The sequence below is a fragment of the Rhinopithecus bieti genome, unplaced genomic scaffold (assembly GCF_001698545.2).
Source record: "Rhinopithecus bieti isolate Rb0 unplaced genomic scaffold, ASM169854v2 scaffold_13690, whole genome shotgun sequence".
NCBI lineage: Eukaryota > Metazoa > Chordata > Mammalia > Primates > Cercopithecidae > Rhinopithecus > Rhinopithecus bieti.
The window spans coordinates 252,465-273,182 of record NW_016807525.1 but is presented as its reverse complement, the minus strand read 5'-3'; the positions used below and the strand labels follow the sequence as shown (position 1 = coordinate 273,182).

The window sequence follows — 20,718 nt, the reverse complement described above, 5'->3', positions numbered from 1 at the left end:
GAGTGTCATCATTTCCTGGACTTTTAATCTGCACTTTTGCTCATGCTATTCCTTCTATCAGGAGTAGCTTTGTCTCTGCCTGGTGACATTCTCCTCTTCCATCAAGGCCTAATTTAAATATAATTTTCTTTATAAAGTTCCTGTCACCTTGGAATTAACCCCCCTTTTACATAGTGTCATCGTTCACCTTGTTCAAATCTTTATAAATTGAGCCTCAGGTCTGTGTGGTCACGGAGTGTGTCTTTTACCAAAAGGAACACCTCGGCCAGGCACGGTGGCTCATGCCTGTAATCCCAGCACTTTGGGAAGCCAAGGCAGGCAGATCACCTGAGGTCAGGAGTTCGACACCAGCCTGACCAACATGGAGAAACCCTGTCTCTACTAAAATACAAAATTAGCTGGGTGTGGTGGCAGGCACCTGTAATCCTAGCTACTTGGGAGGCAGAGGCAAAAGAATCGCTTGAACCCAGGAGGCAGAGGTTGCTGTGAGCCAAGATAGTGCCACTGCACTCTACTCTGGACAAGAGTGAAACTCTGTCTCAAATAAATAAATAAATAAATGAAACACCTCATGCACTTTACAAGGAGCTGCTTCAGGAAAGGATGACACCTCGTGTAGAGGAGAGATCTCCGATACTCTGATCTTTTCCAAAAGGAGGAAAGTAAAGGTTTGAATATATTTTAGTTCTTTGCATTTCTGAACAGAAATAGTCTGTTATTAAGTTGCTCAAAGATGCCTATAAGCTTTCATAGGAGAAACATCTAATTCATAACCAAGAGTTTATGTTATTAAGNATCTTTTTTAAAACCAAGAGGCTTATGCAAAATTCTGCTAGGATTCAAAAAAAGCCTCTTGCTTTTCCTGACCATGGGTGCAGGCAGGGCTCATGCTGCATTTTCTTTACTTATAATTGGATAGAGACATGATGGATGGAGACATGATGACAGGAGCTCTCCTGGTCATTGTGCACCAGAAAGGAGAGTGGAGAGAAGCACAGGGAAGCCAGTCTTACCGTGTTTGAGCAACTGAACCAATGTCAGCCTCAGCCCACCTGCACAATTACTTTTATGTGAGAAAAACAGGCACCTCCCTATTTGGAAAATCACAGCTGGCTGCAGTAGCAAACAATCCTCAAGTTATTCCTGGTAATGTTATTTCTACAGTCCCAATCCTTTTAACTCATTACATTAGCTCTTCATTTCTCTATTGTTCCTAACATCTAGTTTATAACCAAGAGCTTATGTTATTAAATAAGCTTTGGGTTAACAGGATCAATGAATGAAGAGTTTAAAGATACCAAAAAAAGCTCATAGAAGTACCTGCCAAATGTGCCAACTGACTACTATGAACTAATTTACTTTTGAGAAACATGCTGTTTCTTACATGCTACTGACCGTGCCTGTAAAAATGGTGCACCTTAACTGGCTGTTTTATTTTCTCCGCAGTCTTAATATCTAATATCCACAGACTGAGATCAGAGCACCAGCATATACAATGCCACTTTATACTAGAGTTAGGAGGGGAGGCCAAGAGTAGAAATCAGAGTCACTTTGCTAGCTGCTGTCCTCTGTCCAGAATATTTTAAAGGAGACTGTATTCCCCCAGGGCTCGCTGACCTGGCACTCTCTCCTTGCGGAGGCTCACACCACTGTCTTGTGCAGCCCTCACTGCTTTTGCAGAATGTGTCACCATGCTATAAAACACCTTCTCCTCCACCTCTCAACCTAAGCATGTGTTACTGGGCTTCGGGACAGCTTGTTTTCTCACTGTCCCACCTTTCCTTCTGAGCATCTTGGTCTTTGTGGTGGTCTCTCATCTCACCATCCTGGTGAAGCTTTGGGGTCATTACTTATTCAGTTGCTTCCCTCACCAATATATCAATTGAAGACAGTATGGACTAATTGCTTTAGAGTACAACTACTGTGACCCTAGAACCAGCTGGTCCCAGGACTTCTTCTGACTCTAAAGTTTTTGAGATACCAGATATAGTTGGAACAAGATATACGACCATGCTCCCTAGAAGGTGAGAGTGTCATCATTTCCTGGACTTTTTAATCTGCACTTTTGCTCATGCTATTCCTTCTATCAGGAGTAGCTTTGTCTCTGCCTGGTGACATTCTCCTCTTCCATCAAGGCCTAATTTAAATATAATTTTCTTTATAAAGTTCCTGTCACCTTGGAATTAACCCCCCTTTTACATAGTGTCATCGTTCACCTTGTTCAAATCTTTATAAATTGAGCCTCAGGTCTGTGTGGTCACGGAGTGTGTCTTTTTACCAAAAGGAACACCTCGGCCAGGCACGGTGGCTCATGCCTGTAATCCCAGCACTTTGGGAAGCCAAGGCAGGCAGATCACCTGAGGTCAGGAGTTCGACACCAGCCTGACCAACATGGAGAAACCCTGTCTCTACTAAAAATACAAAATTAGCTGGGTGTGGTGGCAGGCACCTGTAATCCTAGCTACTTGGGAGGCAGAGGCAAAAGAATCGCTTGAACCCAGGAGGCAGAGGTTGCTGTGAGCCAAGATAGTGCCACTGCACTCTACTCTGGACAAGAGTGAAACTCTGTCTCAAATAAATAAATAAATAAATGAAACACCTCATGCACTTTACAAGGAGCTGCTTCAGGAAAGGATGACACCTCGTGTAGAGGAGAGATCTCCGATACTCTGATCTTTTCCAAAAGGAGGAAAGTAAAGGTTTGAATATATTTTTAGTTCTTTGCATTTCTGAACAGAAATAGTCTGTTATTAAGTTGCTCAAAGATGCCTATAAGCTTTCATAGGAGAAACATCTAATTCATAACCAAGAGTTTATGTTATTAAGTAAGCTTTCTTTTAACAGGATCAATGAATGAAGAGTTTAAATACTTGCTGTAGTCCCCATTTAGTCATCTGGTATACTCTGTGTGAGGTATACTCTCAGTCATCTGATATCCTCTCTCTGAGTATGCCAGATGATTAAATGGAAATTACTGCACCACTAAACACCAGTACTGCAACTCTTACTTAAAAATTCAACACTTAGGACATAAAGAATGATCCTAGGCTGGGCTCGGTGACTCACGCCTGTAATCCTAGCACTTTGGGAGGCTGAGGTGGGCAGATTGCCTGATCTCAGGAGTTTGAGACCACCTTGGGCAACATGGTGAAACCTGTCTCTACCAAAATACAAAAAATTAGCTGGGCATGGTGGTATGCACCTGTAGTCCCATCCACTCGGGAGGCTGAGGTTGCAGTAAGCCAAGATCGCACTACGGCACTCCAGCCTGGGCGACAGAGTGAAGCTCTGTCTCAAAAAAAAAAAAGAAAGAAAGATCCTAATGCAGTTATTTCCTTTTAAATTTATGAGGAGATGGAAGAAATACCCATATTTGATGGTTGGTTGGGAACTGTCTTTGGTATTGTACGAAGTATTTTAATATTGTGAACATGAAAATATGAGAACCCTGCAGACCCCGTGGGCACAGAGAGAAGGAAGTACATTAGAGGGTGTTGCAGGAAATACTTTCATTCCAAGCACTGCTGTTTAAAAACAAAGAAGACAAAAGATGAAGAAACATTCCATATGACCCTCTGCACCCTTATTTGTTGCAATAAAGGAAAAGCATTTTAGGAATTTTTTTGAGTCCAGTTTATGATGTGATCCATGTTGGTTATTTTCTGTTAATGATTTTCAAAATCTCCGTTAAAAACATTCAGAAGTTTAGCTTTATCACAGGCAGCTGTTCACATGTAAAATTAGTTTGGTTATCTTCATCTGTATAAACATGCAGCTAGTGAACTGACATAACTATTAAACTGGAGAATCAACAGAAACATGCCAAGGACTCACCCTTACCTTCCACAGTGACCTCAATGTCAGGAAGCTTTTCACTACTCTCAGAGCTTCATGATCTTTTCAGAAACTGCGAAGCTGTAAAATAAGCACAGAATTACCTTAGTATATTGTGGGAAAAAATACAGAAGGAGATGCTTTATAAGAGCAGAGTATTAAAATTTATTCAGTTTGGCTCTTTTCAAAGGAACCTGCAGAATTAAACTTGTAGTGTAATCCTCCACAGGGGCTCAACAAAGCCATGGAAAATGAATGAAGTGGGATTGCAAATGTGACACTTCCAATAAAATTTTTTTTTAAAAAAAGAAAGAAAAAGAGGTCCATTAAATAAAATACTTTCAAAAGCCAAGAAACTAACTGCAAGTCCCCCAAAGAGAGTGGTCAATGATTCTGTGTGATTTAAGGAATGCTGAGAAAGAATGTCTTAATGCAGTGAAATATAATATGAAATACAGGTAATCTCTTACCTTTAGTGTTTATTAGCCATTCCAGGAGGTGAGTAGGAAATAACTAGTTCAGGTCTAGAAAGAAAACCAAGAAATGTTATGGTAGCCAGTACAATGGTGGCCTCACAGCTAGTAAAACAGTCACGATATGACCAGTGTTTTTCCCTAAAGGCGTTCGCAGAGTCATCCTGTAATGTAACAATAATTCCTATCACTGTGGACAAAAACCCTGACTTTTCCTTTCCATGACTGGCAAGTAATTATATGAAGAATAAATTACTTCTTTCATGAAAAAGAAAATTAACACTAGTGTACTTTCTTCAGCCACTAAAATTCTACAGAAATGTAGATATAATAAGAAACTCAATCATCACATCAGGCCAGGTGCGGTGTCTCACGCCTGTAATCCCAGCACTTTGGGAGGCCGAGGCGGGTGGGTCACCCGAGGTCAGGAGTTCGAGACCAGCCTGACCAACTTGGTGAAACCCTGTCTCTACTAAAAACAGAAAAACTAGCTGTCTCTACTAAAACACAAAAATTAACCAGGCATGGTGGTGCATGCCTGTAATCCCAGCTACTTGGGAGGCTGAGGCAAGATAATCACTTGAACCCAGGAGGCAAAGTTTGCAGTGAGTCGAGATCACGCCACTGCACACCAGCCTGGGCAACAAGAATGAAACTCTGTCTCAAAAAAACAAAAAAGAAAAGAAAAGAAACTCAATCATCAATATTTAGTTGCTCACAAGACTGACCCAGGAATAACAGAGCAGATAAAACCCAGCAAATTAAACTTCATTCAAGTACTCAGGCATACTGTGAGCCACCGCAGTGCCTCTGAACACCATGAAGGCAGTGGTCACTAATCTTGCACTGATGAAGACAGCTGAGTACAGGATGAGGGACTGCAGGGGCAATGGAGAGTGCCAGCACTGCAGCTCAGAGCCAGGCTTTTCCATCAAGGACTTACAGCCACGCCTGTCACCTCTAGCTAGAAAAATATTTTAGTAGAAATGTCAGTTTATTGTTTTAATTTCAGAAATGACTACAGTGGCAAATAGAACCTACTTTTTTATTACTGTTGTTGTTGTTGAGGCAGAGTGTCACTCCAGACTCAGAGTCTGGAGTACAGTGCTGTGATCTCAGCTCACCGCAGCCTCTGCCTTCCAGCTTCAAGCGATTCTCCTGCTTCAGCCTCCCAAGCAGCTGAGATTACAGGCACCAGCCACCATGCCTGGCTTATTTTTTGCATTTTTAGTAGAGATGTTGGCCAGGCTGGTCTCGAACTCCTGACCTCAGGTGATTCACCTGGCTTGGCCTCCCAAAGTGCTGGGATTACAGGCGTGAACCACCATACCCGGCCTGGAACTTACTTTTTTAACAACAAACTTGATTTTATTACCCCCATGGATGATCCTTTCAAGTCATGGAATTCCAAACCAGGAGGGCTTTGAAAGGAAACCCTGTCTGCAAGCCTTCTACATACAGGAACTTGGGGTTTGATTCAAACACAGGATATGGTACTTTTACTGCCTCAGTGAGTCCAAGAGCTTCAACTGAAAGTGCAAGAGAAAATAATTTGTAGAAGATAAAATTTGATGCAGATATTCTTTTATTTGTATCTGCATTCTCAAGTACATTATGAACAAGTTCCCTATAATCGAGCAATATTCACTTCATATTGAAGGCATTTTGCTTAGGATATTGGGCAAATCTGAAGAATAAGCCTAAAAGTACTTTTAGGAGGAACATTTTAACACTTCCTTTTTTTTTTCTTTGAGATGGAATCTTGCTGTCTTGCCCAGGCTAGAGTGCAGTGGTGCCATCTCAGCTCACTGTAATCTCCATCTTCTGGGTTCAAGCGATTCTCCTGCCTCAGCCTCCCAAGTAGCTGGGACTACAGTCACAGGTCACCACACCCAGTATTTTCTAGTAGAGATGGGGTTTCACCATGTTAGCCAGGATGGTCTCGATCTCCTGACCTCAAGTGATCCACCCACCTCAGCCTCGCAAAGTGCTGGGATTACAGGCATGAGCCATCGTGCCCAGCCCATTTTAATACTTTCAATCAAAACGAGAGTTATTAGTCAAAACGACCTCTGTGTTCTAAGCAGAAATGACCGAAGTCCATACCATACAGCAGTGGCCCCTGGCAGCCTTTGCATTCTCAAGAGGCAGGGTAGCTGTTCAAAGACAGGTGGTGTCTATGGTGCAACTAAGTAGTACTCACTAAGTTCAAGTGATTAGACACAGAATAGTCAGTATTCCTGATAAGGGACAGGAAACGTCAGCAGCAGGTATTGAGACAATGGACATGAATGCCCCGGGAATGCTGCGTGCTCCCTACTCCTTACTTCCTTCTCCATGACAGACACACCCAATCAACTGAAACACACTTTCTTGCTGAGTCTGTTCAGAATCGTTCAAGACAGCACTCCAGGAAACCGCTGTCAACAAATCTAAGAATTTTTCACACGTGTTAGCCAGATTAGAACTACAGACAGTGGAATGACACTTATCCCAGTGCCTCCCTTCCTCTCCCATTCCGACACATGAGAAAGCTGAATCCAGGAGAAATGAAGTTGTCTGCTTGATTTCAATAGCAAGTGTAGTAGTAGAAATAAACCAAAGTCCGGTTTCTGGGACCTTCCTTTTTTAGGTCCTAAACTTCTATAATTCATTCAGACATGACCCTTCATTGATATATTATTAAATTAAAGACATACTGTAGGGGAAGGACTATGAGTCCCTTCATGTCCATACGAAAGAGCAAGACTCTTGTCTCCAAAAAATAAAAAATACAAAAATATTTCAATTAAAAAAAAAGTGTGACGGTTTTTGGTAATGTTTAAATAGAAATAGAAAATAAGAGTATCCCTTTCAAATAAGCTGACACTTTCTGAACATGTAATAACCAGGGTCACAGAATCACAGAGGCCAGTGAGAAGATTCAAAAGTACCCCTGTGAGCCCCAGTGACACATACACCGCCAGGAACATTTCCTGTTCCTGTCCCTCCAACTAATCCACAGCAACATAATGTCGGCAAGTGGCATGATCTGCCTCCCCTACCTCCAGGCAGCCACAGGGAAAGTAAAGAGCAAAGGGACCATTCCCTGTGTCACTGATAAGTGAGGCTTAATGGGAAACACAAAGCATGAGGGGCACCCAAAGGTAGGTGACAAGTTCAGTGTCTCCCCTTTGTCTTCCTGCTTCATGTATTATCTGCATCTTCTGCTCTTCTCATGATAAGGAAGGAAGCAGCAATAGCGTGTCTACTGTGGAAATGTGGGACTACTCATTGGGCATCATGGAACTTAATGTAGTTTATACAGCCCTGGGAAGCTTTCAGAACCTGGTCTCCTAAGGCTCCTGGTTTTCTAAGGCTCTTGACCAGGCAGTAGACTGTGAAACCCCAGGAGTTCACACAGGTTTTCTAGGGTCTTCACACTGCTAAGCGCAGTAATGGCAACTCCTTCATTTCCTTTTTAAACAATTTGTTTTCCCAATTATCCCTTTAAAATTGGGCAGTTCCAGCTGGGCATGTTGGCTCACACCTATAATCCCAGCACCTTGGGAGGCCGAGGCGGGCAGATCACTTGAGGTCAGGAGTTTGAGACCAGCCTGGCTGACAATGTAAAACCCCGTCTCTACTAAAAAATACAAAAATTAGCTGGGTGGGGTGGTGGATACCTGTAATCCCAGCTGCTCAGGAGGTTGAGGCATGAGAATCTCTTGAACCCAGGAGGCAGAGGTTGCAGTGAGCAGAGATTGTGCCACTGTACTCCAGCCTAGGCGATAGAGCAAAACTCCATCTAAAAAAAAAAAAAAAAAAAAAAAAAAAATTTGGACAGTTTAGAGCCTCTGATATAGTGACTGTGCACAATGATTTGTGGTGATGAGCTACTGAACATCATTAACGAGGCTATGGTGGTTTTTTAAAATTGTGATTGGCCAGGTGAGGTGGCTCATGCCTGTAATCCCAGCATTTTGGGAGGCTGAGGCAGATGGATCACCTGAGGTCGAGAGTTCGAGACCAGTCTGACCAACACAGAGAAACCCTGTCTCTAGTAAAAATACAAAATTAGCTGGGTGTGGTGGCGCATGCCTCTAATCCCAGCTACTCAGGAGGCTAAGGCAGGAGAATCACTTGAACCCAGAAGGCAGAGGTTGCGGCGAGCCAAGATCGCACCACTGCACTCCAGCCTAAGCAACAAGAGCGAAACTCCATCTCAAAAAAAAAAAAAGAAAAGAAAACGAAAGAAAAGAAAAATCAATACCCAGCAGATTGTGAAGCATCCATAATGTGATCAGGTGGCAAGGAATGTCCATAAGGATAGAACTGCAGTCAAGTCTCCTGAATTTCCTTCCTTGGGCCCCTTCCCTGGGCCCACCCCCTACCCATATAACCACATCCTCACTCTTCTTCCCTAAACACAAATTGAGGGACACTCAAAGCAAGCATAGTACTCACTTCTTAACTGATCCATCCCCTCCTCCATCTCCAACACATGGGGAAAACTTATGTTAGCCTTGTAAATAAGAAACACTTAACATCCTAGTTATTTTTCTAGTCTGCCTTTTTTTAACCACTCACCTGGCAGAAACTTATTCTCCTGGTCAGTAGCTATTTGTAAAACTGGTCTGCCTCCCTATTTTCGTACCAAAGATACTAATTCTTTAGTAGAAAGGGGGAGTATTCTAAATCAGACAAGTAGCAAATCACCTAGAATTCCCACCCTCTCCACAGACGCACACAAACAAGAGAATTAACCCAATTTGTCTATAATAAACAGGATGTTCTACCCACCACTGAGCCCCAGAGCTTGTTACTAGATGACTAATCCCTAGCAGTAATGGCTACAATGGCCCAGTTCCCTATTTTATTACTGTGTGCAGAAATTTGAAAGGCACCCCTCTCCCACCCCCATCTTCCTTTACATACTTTTGCATATCAATCCATTAAGAGTCTGAGTGTAATTTATCTTATTCACTCTTATCCTGTTAAATTGCTCTACAGCTGCCATGGAAGTAATTGCAGTGATCAGCAATTCAGACTTCTTGAGCAAAGGGCCTTAAGTAGGTTTCATTATTAAACCTTCCAAAGGTTTTATTATTGAAATAAATCCGAGATAGAGCAGTATGCCTCCATAGGGCAGTCATACTAATGATTCTTAAGTTACGAGGGATGTCAGACTCATCATCAATGTTGTGCTTGTGAGTACGAGTAACTGGGAATTTATCAACCAATAAAACCAACTGACATTCTAAGAATGAGGAATAATTTCTCATTTTAAGTAGCATATGCAGTGCTGTGCAACCCTTTAAAAAGCTGCCTTTGGCCAGGCGTGGTGGCTCACGCCTGTAATCCCAGCACTTTGGGAGTCCAAGGCGGGCGGATCACCTGAGGTCAGGAGATGGAGACCATCCTGATTAACATGGCGAAACTCCATTTCTACTAAAAATACAAAAAAATTAGCCAGGTGTGATGGCACATGACTGTAATCCCAGCTACTCGCGAGGCCGAGAAAGGAGAATCGCTTGAACCCAGGAGGTGGAGGTTGCAGTGAGACGAGATCGCACCATTGCACTCCAGCCTGGGCAACAAAAGCGGAACTCCGTCTAAAACAAAACAAAACAAAACAAAAAAATCTGCCTTTGGCCAGGTACAGTGGCTCAGGCCTGCAATCCCAGCATTTTGGGAGGCCGAGGTAGGTGGATCATATTTACCTCCTAAATATCTCTCAAAACCTCCTTTCCCCTTTATATTCACTGGCACCTCCTATTCAGCATCTCATCACTCATTCAACAATATTTAATGAATACAAAGCATAGCTATGTGTTTTAAATAGAATAAAACAGTGTGATCTTTCTTTTCTGGTGGCTCAACATCTAGTTATTTCTTTTTTCTTTTTTTTTTTCCAAGACAGAGTCTTGTTCTGTCGCCCAGGCTGGAGTACAGTGGCACAATCTCAGCTCACTGTAACTTCCGCCTCCTGGATTCAAGCAATTATCCTGCCTCAGCCTCCCAAGGAGCTGGGAATACAGGTGTGTACCACCATGCCCAGCTATTTTTTCGATTTTTAGTAAAGACGGGATTTCATCATGTTGGCCAGGCTAGTCTCCAACTCCTGACCTCGTGATCCACCCACCTCAGCCTCCCGAAATGCTAGGATTACAGGCGTGAGCCACCGCACCCGGCCAACATCTAGTTATTTCTTATCTGAACTATTCAGGTATACTCTTGTCTCTTACCATTCATTCCCAGAGTAGTACCCAGTCTGGGAACAGTAAGAGACAAGAGTATATCTGCGTACACCATGCCAATAGTACCCAGAGGTTCTCCTCTTCAAAACATAGATCATTTTGTTTAGGGGTCAGTAAACTTTTTCTATAAAAACCAGACAGTAAATATTTTAGGTTTCTGGGTCATATGTCCTCTGTTGAAACTACTCAACTCTGTTCTTGTAACATTAAAAACAGCCATAGACAATATGTAAAACCATGGGTGACACTGTGTTCCAATATGGTTTATTCATAAAAGAAGGCATCAGGCCAGATTCGACCCATGGGCCGTAGAGTTTGCCGACCCCTGATTTAATCACACTGCTTCTTACTCCATTGGAATTATCCAGATTCCTTTTCATAGCCTAGAAGGTGTTCCATCCTCATCTGAGTATTACTTCCTCCTTCAGGCTCCACTATGCTCCAGCCACCCTGACTATCTTTGTGGTGCTTAAACACCGTGCCAAGTCCGTTCACATCTCAGGTCCCTGCACTCGATGTCCTACCCGTCAGGACCACTCTTGCCCAGATCTTCTTTGAGCTGCCTCAGCTCAAATGTCACCTCCTCAGAGAGGTCTTCACTGCCCACCCCAATAGGTCAGTGCCCATCCCAATGCCCAAACATTCTAACTCCCACAGCTCCATTTATTTTCTTCAAATTACTTATCACCATCTGAAAACATATCATTTGTTGCATGTATATAGTCTGCTCTCCCACCACCACACCACCACTAGAACGGAAGCTCCCTGAGAACAGAGACTGTCTTACTCATTCTCCCCTAAGTTCCCAGCACCTAGATCTGTGCCTGGCACCTGGCAGGTGCTCAAAAAATATCTGTTATCGGCCAGGCACAGTGGCTCATGCCTATAATTTCAGCACTTTGGGAAGCTGAGGTAGATCACCTGAGGTCAGGAGTTCGAGACAAGCCTGGACAACATGGTGAAACCCCATCTCTACTTAAAAAATACAAAAAGTAGCCAGGTGTGGTGGTACACACCTGTAATCCCAGCTACTTGGGAGGCTGAGGAAGGAGAATCACTTGAATCCGGGAGGCAGAGGTTGTGGTGAGCCGAGATCACACCATTGCACTCTAGCCTGGGCAACAGGAGTAAAACTCCATCTCAAAAAAAAAAAGAAAGAAAAAAAAAAAGAATATGAACAGTTGGGGAGATCAAGACTTCTGGCCCAAAGGGCCTGCAGCTGGTCTGACCATTCATCAAAAAATCTGAGTTTAAATGGAGACACATTGGACTGTCACATGCAATAAAGGAACTGAAGCAGCAAATGGTCTCGATTTGGGTTTCCTTTCTACCCTACATGGCTCCAGCAAATGAAGGAGTGAGCTTGCCTGCGGTGCTCCTGATACATTTAGGGTAGTTCATATTCACAGTGGTCAACCTTTGGGATTCTCCCCACATCACAGGGTCATCGTCCATCTAGGCTAACCTAGAATGTCCAGATAAAAGCTCCTGTTGAGAGACTGGAGAGAAAATTGTCAAACCTAAAAGCCAATGAACTGTCTCAGGCAGGGGAGAACACATGTAGGAAAGACTACAGAGTCAGAAGCCTAATTTCAGATTGACCTGTACAGCTTTATGATTGTGAGTAATTAACTTACTTTCTCTAGGCTCTGTTATTCTCACATCAATAATGAGAAAAGCGGACCAAATAGTTTCCCAGATCTCTTCCAATTTTAACACCCTCTGACTTTATGATTAAAGAGTGATACTAATAAGGCTAAAACTGTGTCTTAACCCCAATAGGAGCCTGCTGGGATTATGCTAAGCAAAACTATTCCACACAGACAGAGCCATTCTGACCACGTCCCTCCCTACACAGCTAACATACAGATAGGGACCACTGGCATGAGAAGTCCCTCCTACAGAGGACATTGACTGATTCAATAATAGGTTGATTTAGTCATTCAACCAACAAACATTTACTGAGCACTTTCTAGGTATTTAGGGATACAACAGAACAAAACAGACAAAATCCCTTCCCTTATGGAGCTTACGTTTTAGCGAAGAAGAGTGGTGGAGTCAGACATCAAATAGGAAATGAGTTGAGGATATATTTCATGCAGAGCACCCTGGAGCCGCTTTTGATAAGGTGATTTTTGAGCCTCAATCCAAAGCAGTGAGAGAGTGAGCCATGCAGACGCCAGAGGAAGAATGTTCCAGGCAGAGGGAACAGCAAGGCCCAGAGATAGGACAGGGTCAAGCATGCCTGGCATGTTAAAGGAAACACCATAAGCTCAGTGTTTATACAGAGAAGTAAGAGCAGGAGAGTAGCAGGAAGCACAGACAGACAGGTAGTAGGGGGGCAGATCATGTAAAAACAGAAAGCCACGCAGAGTTTGAACAGAGGGGTAAACATGATCTGAATTCCACTGTAAAGGGACTGTTCTAGCTGTTGTATTGAGAGTACAGGTGTGGCTCACACCTGTGATCCCAATGCTTTGGGAGGCCAAGGCAGGCGGATCACTCAAGGCCAGGAGTTCAAGATCAGCCTAGCCAACATGGCAAAACCCTGTCTCTACTAAAAATACAAAAAAATTAGCCAGGCACGGGAGTTCGCACCTGTAATCCCAGCTACTAGAGAGGCTGAGGCAGGAGAATCGCTTGAACCTGGGAGGTGGAGGTTACAGTGAGCAGAGATCACAGCACTGCACTCCAGCCTTGGCGAGAGAGCAAGACTCCGTCTCAAAAAACAAACAAACAAACAAACAAACAGAATAGACTGAAGGAGGCAAGCATGGAAACAAGGAAACCAGTTAGGAGATAACTGAGATAATCCAGGTGAGAGATGATGGCAGATGGCCCAGGGTGGCAGCAGTGAGGAATGATGAGGGACAGACTCTGGGATATATTCTGAAGTTGAATCAACAGGACACTGGAGGACAGGATGATCTTGGAAAATCTTGGGGACTACTGCAGAATCGAATGAAGCTAAATGGCACTAAATTCCAACATCCACTGTGAAATCCTGGGATCAGGGATTTGTTCATCTCTGACACGTAGTGTCCCACCCAGTACTTGGCACATAATGAAGATATAAAAAGTCTTCAATTCTTGAATAAATGTGGAACTGAATATATTACAAAGCCAAAAAACCTGCAGTTTGATAGGTCATTAGGAGACCAAAAAGCAACTGGTACTAGATATGTTTTACTAACAGAGTCTCGCTCTGTTGCCCAGGCTGGCAATGGTGTGATGTCAGCTCACTGCAACCTCTGCCTCCCAGGCTCAAGCAATTCTCATGCCTCAGCCTCCCGAGTAGCTGGGACTACAGGCACCCACCACCATGCCCAGCTTTTTTTTTTTGCATAGTAGAGATGGGTTTTCACCATGTTGCCGAGGGTGGTCTCAAACTCCTGAGCTCAGGCAATCCACCCATACCCATCTTGGCCTCCCAAAGTGCTAGGATTACAGGTACAAGCCACCGCACTCAGCCTAAATCTATTTCTTTTTATAAAAAATTTCCCTTAATATGGTCGGACGTGGTGGCTCATGCCTGTAATCCTAGCACTTTGGGAAGCCCAGGCGGGCAGATCATGAGGTCAGGAGATCGAGACCATCCCCGCTAACATGGTGAAACCCCGTCTCTACTTAAAATAAAAAATAAATAAAAACAAAAAATTTCCCTTTATAACTCATTTCACAGTAGTAACGAAGCAACTTCACATTATACAGGTGAGAATCTGAACAATTTGGCCATTTCCCTGAGAGGCCAGATGTAGTCACCAAACCTCAGCAACTCCCATCTAAAATACAGGGATAAGTGCTACACAAGTAGTAAGCCCATGTTCTTATAAATAGTAAATCATGGGCCAGGCACAGTGGCTCATGCCTGTAATCCCAGCACTTTGGGAGGCCAAGATGGGTGGATCACAAGGTCAGGAGATCAAGACCAGCCTGGCCAACATGGTGAAACCCCGTCTCTACTAAAAATACAAAAATCAGCTGGGTGTGGTGGCAGGTGCCTATAATCCCAGCTACTCTGGAGGCTGAGGCAGAGAAATGCTTGAACCTGGGAGGTGGAGGTTGTAGTAAGCCGAGATTGTGCCACTGCACTCCAGCCAGGGCAACAGAGGGAGACTCCATCTCAAAATTAAAATAAAATAAAATACAATAAAATATAAAAATAAAGACATAAAAGATGTCACTTACATGAACAGGTGTTCAGGGCTCGTGTGGAGGAGCTGTGGATGAGGATGAAAGTCGACTTGGAAACAATGGAGTCCAACTGGAGTTACTGGATGAGGAAAGGAGAGAAAGAGAGAGAAAAGGAAAAGACGAAGGGGAGTGGAAGATTCGTTTCAGTGTGAAGGTCATCTATGATTGCTGACAAAGGCAGTGGAAAATGTTGGAGAAGGTCTGAAAATATTGCTAAAGGTTGGTGGTTTCAGAAAATCTTGTAACATTGCCTTTACTTTAAAACTTAGCATCTCAAGGGTTTTTAGTATGAGTTTTTTTTTTTTTTTTTTTTTTCCCCATGGATTTCAGAGTAGTTGAACCATTCAGCCACAGAAAATTACTCTGGTATGAACTACATTTGAATATTACCAATAAAGACATGGGACTCTCCTCCTCTTAGGTCGAGCGTGTCTATTCACTTTCTGCTCAGCCTCCTTTTCTGCCCATCCTCACCTCCTTTTCTGGCATCTGCTCCTCCCCGGGAGGAGATTCACACCCTCCTCACAGAGCCAGCTGCCACTTCCCACTCTTCGAGGCTCCATCACGTGCCTGGCTCCACCACCTTCTCATGTGTGACATCTACCTTTCCCCAAGCTGAGAACACAGTGCATCCATGGTGTGTTTAAGGAGACAGTTCTGACGGCCACAAAATTATTTTGTTATGTGGTCTGTGATTTGAATTGCCCTGTCCAAAGACTAATGCATGCTTCATAGTCAGGCCAAGTAAGGTTATGTTGGAATGAGAAACTACCAAGTACCTTTAATTCCTTCCAAGATCTTTTATGAGTGGGACAAAGTCAAAAGCTGTTAGTGATGGCGAGAGTGGAGATTCTCCTTCTGGTGACAGCTGCTGCACTCTGGTGATGATGGCAGGTCCAGCACTGCTCCAGCACCCAATCCTTGCAGTGTCTTCTATGGCACTTGCACATTCTTTATATAATACAGGCTCTGCTGTCTCAGTTTCTGCAATCACTGTCACAACTGCCCCTAACAAAAGCAGTGACTGCATTCCTCACAACCTAGAATTTGAGCTTTGTCTTGAGAAATGAAGGTTTCTACAGGTTTTATCATGTTCACACTAATCCAAACTGAAGATTTAGCTCCAGGAATATTTATCTTTCTCTATTACTTCCCTTAGCAAAAAACGTGTTAACTTCCAATCTTCAATTCTTCACCAATGCTTTGATGCTTTGGCTAAATCAAAAGCATGCTGAGGGCAGGGCACAGTGGTTCACACCTGTAATCTCAGCACTTTGGGAGGATGAGGCAGGCTGATCACAAGGCTGATCCTAAAGGATTATAAATCATTCTACTATAAAGACACATGCACATGTATGTTCATTGTGGCACTATTCACAATAGCAAAACTTGGAACTAACCTAAAAGTTCATCAATGATAGACTGGATAAAGAAAATGTGCCACATACACACCACGGAATGCTATGCAGGCATAAAAAAGGATGAGTTCATGTCCTTTGTAGGGACATAGATGAAGCTGGAAACCATCATTCTCAGCAAACTATCACAAGGACAAAATCCAAACACCGTATGTTCTCACTCATAGGTGGGAATTGAACAATGAGAACACTTGGACATAGGAAGGGAAACATCACACACCGGGGCCTGTCATGGGGTGGGGGGAGGGAGGANCCTGTAATCTCAGCACTTTGGGAGGATGAGGCAGGCTGATCACAAGGCTGATCCTAAAGGATTATAAATCATTCTACTATAAAGACACATGCACATGTATGTTCATTGTGGCACTATTCACAATAGCAAAAACTTGGAACTAACCTAAAAGTTCATCAATGATAGACTGGATAAAGAAAATGTGCCACATACACACCACGGAATGCTATGCAGGCATAAAAAAGGATGAGTTCATGTCCTTTGTAGGGACATAGATGAAGCTGGAAACCATCATTCTCAGCAAACTATCACAAGGACAAAATCCAAACACCGTATGTTCTCACTCATAGGTGGGAATTGAACAATGAGAACACTTGGACATAGGAAGGGAAACATCACACACCGGGGCCTGTCATGGGGTGGGGGGAGGGAGGAGGGATAGCATTAGGAGATATATCTAATGTAAATGATGAGTTAATGGGTGCGGCACACCAACATGGCACATGTATACATGTATACATATGTAACAAACCTGCACGCTGTGTACATGTACCCTAAAACTTAAAGTATAATAAAAAGAAAAAAGAAAAAAGCTTCAGTTATCCCTACACTGCATATGTTCATATTGGCAAATCAAGGAGTGCCTGTATTGAGCTTCTGCAGAAGATTTTTGGAGGAGGTGAAGGAAAGAGCAGTTCCATCATTTTAAAAGGTTAATTTTTTAAAGCTTAAAGATTAATCTGTGCTTTTAAAAAGGATTTCACAACTATTTTACCTGTTGTATTTGTTCTTGGCTGAGTAACTACATTTGTATTGTGAGTAAGTAGTTTTGGACTGTAAATACATAGTTGATATGGATATTGTAATAAAGCATTTAGAAGAAATTTACAGGCCTTTCTCACACAGCTGTGCACTGCTAATTATTATTATTATTATTGGAGACAGAGTCTTGTTCTCTTGTCCAGGCTGGAGTACAGTGGTGCGATCTCAACTTACCGCAACTTCCACCTCCCAGGTTCAAGCAATTCTCCTGCCTCAGTCTCCTGAGTAGCTGGAACCACAAGTGCGTGCCACCACACCTGGCTAGTTTTTGTATTTTTAGTAGATATGGGGTTTTGCAATGTTGGCAAGGCTGGTCTCGAACTCCTGACCTCAGGTGATCCACCTGCCTCAGCCTCCCAAAGTGCTGGGATTACAAGCGTTAAGCCACTGTGCCTGGCCAATTTTTAAACATAGTCCATTCTGCGTTCATTTTATAGTGAAAACAATCATTTTGGTGACTTGAATTTTGAAAATAGCAATTTTCAGACATTCAGGTGAGACCACCTGGATGTCTCCAAAGTCATTGTTTATTTGTAAGATACATATGGAAAAGTCACTTTTCCCCTAAACCAGCTCAATTCTGCTTCTGAATCTTAGATGAACTGTCCCACAGCACAGCCAGAAACAGCTTGCTGTATCATCTTAAACCTTTCCTCTCCATATATAACTCAGTCCCAACGAATATACACAGATGCACAACCTCAATCAGTAAGCAAGCTTCTGTTCCCACCCCCCAACACTCAAACTACCCATGTATTACCCTTCCAAATCAAGCCAGCTTAACCTTTCTAAAGGGCAGATCCAAATTATTTTAAGAGGGAATTGCTATGAGACCATTTAATGACTGCCACTGCTTTTGTAGGATCTAAGGCCTCCCTCCACTTGGCCACCCAAGTCTATGCAATCCCACCATGCCCACATGGCATTCCTCACTCCACACAGAATGGGTGAGGTATGTGAATATGTGGGCATTTTTGACACCCCCCTGCCTTTTCTCATATTTGGAACATGTTCCCTCCCTTCTGGATGCACAAGTGACTGATCTGGGTGTGCCATCCTTGCCTTCTTCCCCCAAAATGCTCAATAACTCTTCATTGCATTTTTCATAATATTAAGCCTCCCAAGGACAGGGTTCTTGCTAGACCCAATTTTGCACATCTGATACTTATACTAAATAAATAAATGTTCAGTAAGTGAATCTAAATGTTAATTGTAAATATAAGGAAGTCATGATGAGAGGGGAACAAAAGGCCCTTCTTCATCAAATTAATCTCTCCTTAGGGAAGACACTGAATTTGTTTCTGCAGATTATCATCTTACTTTTTAATAAGAAATTTAATTTGATTGCCCACTTGAATGATGTTTTCCAGCCTTGGGATTCCATACCACGAGGGCTTCTGAAAGGAACGTTTTCTGGTAGTCCTTCTACATACAGATCATTTGCATGGGCTTCAAATTTTTGGTACAGTAGAGCCTTGGCTTCAGTGCTCCCCAAGGCTTCAGCTGAACAAAATCAAAGCAATTCAGGAGACTACGCTTGTATTGAAATCAGATTTTAGTACAATCCAAAGCAAGGTGCAGGTCAATTTTTTTAAATTGGAAAAACTCTGGAAACATATTTACTAACTATTGAAGCAGGCTTAAAGCAAAGGCAAGTATAAATGACTCATTATTAGACAGATCAATGAGACAGAAAATTAACAAGGATATTAAGGACTTGAACTCAGTTCTGGACCAAGCGGACTTAATAGACATCTACAGAACTCTCCACCCAAATCCACAGAATATACATTCTTCTCGGCACCACATCACACTTATTCTAAAATTGACCACATAATTAGAAGTAAAACACTCCTCAGCAAATGCAAAAGAATGGAGATAATAACAAACAGGCTCTCACTGCATAGTGCAATTAGAACTCAAAATTAAGAAACTCACTCAAAACTGCACAACTACATGGAAACTGAACAACCTGCTCCTGAATGAGAACCAGGTACATAACGAAATTAAGGCAGAAATAAAAGATGTCCTTTGAAACCAATGAGAACAAAGACACAAAGTATCAGAATCTCTGGGACACATTTAAAGCAGTGTTTAGAGGGAAATTTATAGCACTAAATGACTAATGCACTGAATGTCCACAAGAGAAAGCAGGAATAATCTAAAATATAATATTTACGCAGCTAACAAACATGAAAAATGCTCATCATCACTAGTCATTAGAGAAATGCAAATCAAAACCACAGTGAGATACCATCTCACCCCGGTTAAAATGGCAAACAATAAAAAGTCAGGAAACAACAGATGCTGGAGAGGATGTGGAGAAATAGGAACACTTTTACACTGTTGGTGGGAGTGTAAATTAGTTCAACCATTGTGGAAGACAGTGTAATGATTCCTCAAGGATCTAGAACCAGAAATAACATTTGACCCAGCAATTCCATTACTGGGTGTATACCCAAAGGATTATAAATCATTATACTATAAAGACACATGCACACATATGTTTATTGCAGCACTATTCACAATAGCAAAAACTTGGAACCAACCTAAATGCCCATCAATGATACACTGGATAAAGAAAATGTGGCACATATATACCATGGAATACTATGCAGACATAAAAAAGGATGAGTTCATGTCCTTTGCAGGAACATGGATGAAGCTGGAAATCATATTCTCAGCAAACTAACACAAGAACAGAAAACCAAAAACTGCATGTTCTCACTCATAAGTGGGAGTTGAACAATGAGAACACATGGACACAGGGAGGGGAGCATCACACACCAAGGGCCTGTCAGGGCGTGGAGGGTTAGGGGAGGGATAGCATTTAGGAGAAATACCTAGAGTAGATGATGGGTTGATGGGTGCAGCAAACCACCATGGCACATGTATACTTATATAACAAACCTGCATGTTCTGCACATGTATCCCAGAACTTAAAGTATAATAAAAAATAATAATAACAAAATTCCGCCCCAATCCAAGGCCACCAATAATTTAATTAAAGCCTATAAAATAGGACACACACACACGTCACTCTGTTTCCTTGACTCCACAACTTGTATGTGTGGCTTACAATGCATTTACTTTATTATCATTCTCGATAAACTCTGGGGGAGAAAGCCGGGGGTAACCCACCTAATCCTTTCATGAAATGTCTAACATGGCCTCGAGTGTGTGGGATCTTTTCTCAAGCCCTCATGCCTGAGTGCTACTTGCTGATGGCCCTTCCCCATGATTGAGGAAGCTGAGTCACTAGCTGAACACTAAGTACAAGACAGCATGAGAATCATGCTTGCAGCTGCAGTTAGCTAGGGGGCTGGTAGAAGGCACTGCTCCATGATTGCATATTCTGAGTTCTGCCATCTTAACGATATGTGTATATTTTCTATCTTTGAAGATACTTGCGTTTTTACGTATCAGAATCCCAAGGCTGAGAAATAAAAATTTTAAAAATTAAAAAGAATAATAATAATAAAAAAAATTAATGACCCATCATTAAC

General features: G+C 42.5%; 1 long non-coding RNA gene across 2 annotated transcripts in view; it reads right to left on the bottom strand.

The window, feature by feature from the left end:
* Positions 1 to 20,718, bottom strand: part of LOC108536180 (uncharacterized) — a 53,296-nt gene that overhangs the window by 26,339 nt on the left and 6,239 nt on the right. The window contains exons 3-5 of one of the 2 annotated variants that reach the window (XR_001887441.1): positions 14,735 to 14,819; positions 4,305 to 4,358; positions 3,841 to 3,915 (exon numbers count right to left, since the gene is read on the bottom strand). This is a non-coding gene — a long non-coding RNA (uncharacterized LOC108536180). The remainder of the gene's footprint in view (positions 1 to 3,840; positions 3,916 to 4,304; positions 4,359 to 14,734; positions 14,820 to 20,718) is intronic. The other variant, XR_001887442.1, reaches the window with a different exon arrangement.